The following is a 5,000-nucleotide window of genomic DNA, read 5'->3' on the forward strand; positions in this document are numbered from 1 at the left end:
CTGACAACCCGCAACCCACAGGTGTCGAGACTGGACGGGGGACTGGGGGAGGGTGTTCCGGTCTCTTTGGTTGTGGGGTATACGATTGTGCAACAGAGACTGAGTGAAGCCAAGCAGGGGCGTCGAGAGAGGACCGGGTGGCTAGATGGAGGTGCTCTGGTACTTCCTCTCCATACCGCCTTGATTGTTTAAAATATGTGACTTGTAGGTCACACATACTTGGCAGCAAGTATGCAGTTGCGGACGAACAACAGCACCCCAAAGATGGATATCACCCTTGATAAAACAGTTGACTGCGTTCATCAAACGACCGTCCTGGTTATAACATGGTTATACCATGGTTGGTTAAAACATGGTTGATTATAACATGGTATAACCAACATAACTGTCATAAGAGTTGCACTGCACGTTTGTGCAGCATTGTGCATTACCTGGCAAGCACAGTGATATCGTCCCTGGGTGGGCTTGAACCACCAACCTTTCGGTTAACAGCCGAACGCGCTAACCAATTGCGCCACAGAGACTGACAAAGTGCAACCCACAGGTGTCGAGACTGGACGGGGGACTGGGGGAGGGTGTTCCGGTCTTTTTTGGTTGTTAACAGCCAAAAGCTCTAACCGATTGCGCCACAGAGACTGACAACGCGCAACCCACAGGTGTCGAGACTGGACGTGGGAGTGGAGGAGGGTGTTCGGGTCTTTTTGGTTGTGGGGTAAACGATTTTGCAACAGAGACTGAGTGAAGCCAAGCAGGGGCGTCGAGAGAGGACCGGGTGGCTGGATGGAGGTGCTCTGGTACTTCCTCTCCATACCGCCTTGATTGTTTAAAATATGTGACTTGTAGGTCACACATACTTGGCAGCAGGTATGCAGTTGCGGACGAACAACAGCACCCCAAAGATGGATATCACCCTTGATAAAACAGTTGACTGCGTTCATCAAACGACCGTCCTGGTTATAACATGGTTGATTATAACATGGTATAACCAACATAACTGTCATAAGAGTTGCACTGCACGTTTGTGCAGCATTGTGCATTACCTGGCAAGCACAGTGATATCGTCCCTGGGTGGGCTTGAACCACCAACCTTTCGGTTAACAGCCGAACGCGCTAACCAATTGCGCCACAGAGACTGACAACGCGCAACCCACAGGTGTCGAGACTGGACGGGGGACTGGGCGAGGGTGTTCCGGTCTTTTTTGGTTGTTAACAGCCAAAAGCTCTAACCGATTGCGCCACAGAGACTGACAACCCGCAACCCACAGGTGTCGAGACTGGACGGGGGACTGGGGGAGGGTGTTCCGGTCTCTTTGGTTGTGGGGTAAACGATTGTGCAACAGAGACTGAGTGAAGCCAAGCAGGGGCGTCGAGAGAGGACCGGGTGGCTAGATGGAGGTGCTCTGGTACTTCCTCTCCATACCGCCTTGATTGTTTAAAATATGTGACTTGTAGGTCACACATACTTGGCAGCAAGTATGCAGTTGCGGATGAACAACAGCACCCCAAAGAATATCAGCCTTGATAAAACAGTTGACTGCGTTCATCAAACGACCGTCCTGGTTATAACATGGTTATACCATGGTTGGTTAAAACATGGTTGATTATAACATGGTATAACCAGCATAACTGTCATAAGAGTTGCACTGCACGTTTGTGCAGCATTGTGCATTACCTGGCAAACACAGTGATATCGTCCCTGGGTGGGCTTGAACCACCAACCTTTCGGTTAACAGCCGAAAGCGCTAACCAATTGCGCCACAGAGACTGACAACGCACAACCCACAGGTGTCGAGACTGGACGGGGGACTGGGGGAGGGTGTTCCGGTCTTTTTTGGTTGTTAACAACAAAAGCTCTAACCGATTGCGCCACAGAGACTGACAACCCGCAACCCACAGGTGTCGAGACTGGACGGGGGACTGGGGGAGGGTGTTCCGGTCTCTTTGGTTGTGGGGTATACGATTGTGCAACAGAGACTGAGTGAAGCCAAGCAGGGGCGTCGAGAGAGGACCGGGTGGCTAGATGGAGGTGCTCTGGTACTTCCTCTCCATACCGCCTTGATTGTTTAAAATATGTGACTTGTAGGTCACACATACTTGGCAGCAAGTATGCAGTTGCGGATGAACAACAGCACCCCAAAGAATATCAGCCTTGATAAAACAGTTGACTGCGTTCATCAAACGACCGTCCTGGATATACCATGGTTGGTTAAAACACGGTTGATTATAACATGGTATAACCAACATAAGAGTTGCACTGCACGTTTGTGCAGCATTCTGAATTACATGGCAATAACAGTGATATCGTCCCTGGGTGGGCTTGAACCACCAACCTTTCGGTTAACAGCCGAACGCGCTAACCGATTGCGCCACAGAGAATGACAACGCACAACCCACAGGTGTCGAGACTGGACGGGGGACTGGGGGAGGGTGTTCCGGTCTTTTTTGGTTGTTAACAGCCAAAAGCTCTAACCGATTGCGCCACAGAGACTGACAACCCGCAACCCACAGGTGTCGAGACTGGACGGGGGACTGGGGGAGGGTGTTCCGGTCTCTTTGGTTGTGGGGTATACGATTGTGCAACAGAGACTGAGTGAAGCCAAGCAGGGGCGTCGAGAGAGGACCGGGTGGCTAGATGGAGGTGCTCTGGTACTTCCTCTCCATACCGCCTTGATTGTTTAAAATATGTGACTTGTAGGTCACACATACTTGGCAGCAAGTATGCAGTTGCGGATGAACAACAGCACCCCAAAGAATATCAGCCTTGATAAAACAGTTGACTGCGTTCATCAAACGACCGTCCTGGATATACCATGGTTGGTTAAAACATGGTTGATTATAACATGGTATAACCAACATAACTGTCATAAGAGTTGCACTGCACGTTTGTGCAGCATTGTGCATTACCTGTCAAACACAGTGATATCATCCCTGGGTGGGCTTGAACCACCAACCTTTCGGTTAACAGCCGAAAGCGCTAACCAATTGCGCCACAGAGACTGACAACGCACAACCCACAGGTGTCGAGACTGGACGGGGGACTGGGGGAGGGTGTTCCGGTCTTTTTTGGTTGTTAACAGCCAAAAGCTCTAACCGATTGCGCCACAGAGACTGACAACCCGCAACCCACAGGTGTCGAGACTGGACGGGGGACTGGGGGAGGGTGTTCCGGTCTCTTTGGTTGTGGGGTATACGATTGTGCAACAGAGACTGAGTGAAGCCAAGCAGGGGCGTCGAGAGAGGACCGGGTGGCTAGATGGAGGTGCTCTGGTACTTCCTCTCCATACCGCCTTGATTGTTTAAAATATGTGACTTGTAGGTCACACATACTTGGCAGCAAGTATGCAGTTGCGGACGAACAACAGCACCCCAAAGTTGGATATCACCCTTGATAAAACAGTTGACTGCGTTCATCAAACGACCGTCCTGGTTATAACATGGTTATACCATGGTTGGTTATAACATGGTATAACCAACATAACTGTCATAAGAGTTGCACTGCACGTTTGTGCAGCATTGTGCATTACCTGGCAAGCACAGTGATATCGTCCCTGGGTGGGCTTGAACCACCAACCTTTCGGTTAACAGCAGAACGCGCTAACCGATTGCGCCACAGAGACTGACAACGCACAACTCACAGGTGTCGAGACTGGACGGGGGAGTGGGGGATGGTGTTCCGGTCTTTGTTGGTTGTTAACATCCGAAAGCTCTAACCGATTGCGCCACAGAGACTGACAACCCGCAACCCACAGGTGTCGAGGCTGGACGGGGGACTGGGGGAGGGTGTTCCGGTCTTTTTGGTTGTGGGGTATACGATTGTGCAACAGAGACTGAGTGAAGCCAAGCAGGGGCGTCGAGAGAGGACTGGGTGGCTAGATGGAGGTGCTCTGGTACTTCCTCTCCATACCGCCTTGATTGTTTAAAATATGTGACTTGTAGGTCACACATACTTGGCAGCAAGTATGCAGTTGCGGATGAACAACAGCACCCCAAAGAATATCAGCCTTGATAAAACAGTTGACTGCGTTCATCAAACGACCGTCCTGGATATACCATTGTTGGTTAAAACATGGTTGATTATAACATGGTATAACCAACATAAGAGTTGCACTGCACGTTTGTGCAGCATTGTGCATTACCTGGCAAGCACAGTGATATCGTCCCTGGGTGGGCTTGAACCACCAACCTTTCGGTTAACAGCCGAACGCGCTAACCGATTGCGCCACAGAGAATGACAACGCGCAACCCACAGGTGTCGAGACTGGACGGGGGACTGGGGGAGGGTGTTCCGGTCTTTTTTGGTTGTTAACAGCCAAAAGCTCTAACCGATTGCGCCACAGAGACTGACAACCCGCAACCCACAGGTGTCGAGACTGGACGGGGGACTGGGGGAGGGTGTTCCGGTCTCTTTGGTTGTGGGGTATACGATTGTGCAACAGAGACTGAGTGAAGCCAAGCAGGGGCGTCGAGAGAGGACCGGGTGGCTAGATGGAGGTGCTCTGGTACTTCCTCTCCATACCGCCTTGATTGTTTAAAATATGTGACTTGTAGGTCACACATACTTGGCAGCAAGTATGCAGTTGCGGATGAACAACAGCACCCCAAAGAATATCAGGCTTGATAAAACAGTTGACTGCGTTCACCAAACGACCGTCCTGGATATACCATGGTTGGTTAAAACATGGTTGATTATAACATGGTATAACCAACATAAGAGTTGCACTGCACGTTTGTGCAGCATTCTGAATTACATGGCAATAACAGTGATATCGTCCCTGGGTGGGCTTGAACCACCAACCTTTCGGTTAACAGCCGAATGCGCTAACCCATTGCGCCACAGAGACTGACAACGTGCAACCCACAGGTGTCAAGACTGGACGGGGGAGTGGGGGAGGGTGTTCCTGTCTTTTTTTTTGGTTGTTAACATCCGAAAGCTCTAACCGATTGCGCCACAGAGACTGACAACCCGCAACCCACAGGTGTCGAGGCTGGACGGGGGACTG

General features: G+C 50.8%; 3 non-coding genes across 3 annotated transcripts; all 3 read right to left on the reverse strand.

The window, feature by feature from the left end:
* Positions 1-450: 450 nt before the first annotated feature.
* On the reverse strand, positions 451-524 carry trnan-guu (transfer RNA asparagine (anticodon GUU)). Its single transcript has one exon. It is a non-coding gene; the product is annotated as a tRNA-Asn (tRNA).
* A 535-nt stretch (positions 525-1,059) lies between these two features.
* Positions 1,060-1,133, reverse strand: trnan-guu (transfer RNA asparagine (anticodon GUU)). Its single transcript has one exon. It is a non-coding gene; the product is annotated as a tRNA-Asn (tRNA).
* A 558-nt stretch (positions 1,134-1,691) lies between these two features.
* On the reverse strand, positions 1,692-1,765 carry trnan-guu (transfer RNA asparagine (anticodon GUU)). Its single transcript has one exon. It is a non-coding gene; the product is annotated as a tRNA-Asn (tRNA).
* Between the last annotated feature and the right edge of the window lie 3,235 nt (positions 1,766-5,000).

The sequence above is a fragment of the Aulonocara sp. 'chitande type north' Nkhata Bay genome, linkage group LG3, assembly GCF_057382095.1.
Source record: "Aulonocara sp. 'chitande type north' Nkhata Bay isolate Kocher_YH1m ecotype deep benthic linkage group LG3, A_spYH_male_GT1.1, whole genome shotgun sequence".
NCBI classification, from domain to species: domain Eukaryota; kingdom Metazoa; phylum Chordata; class Actinopteri; order Cichliformes; family Cichlidae; genus Aulonocara; species Aulonocara sp. 'chitande type north' Nkhata Bay.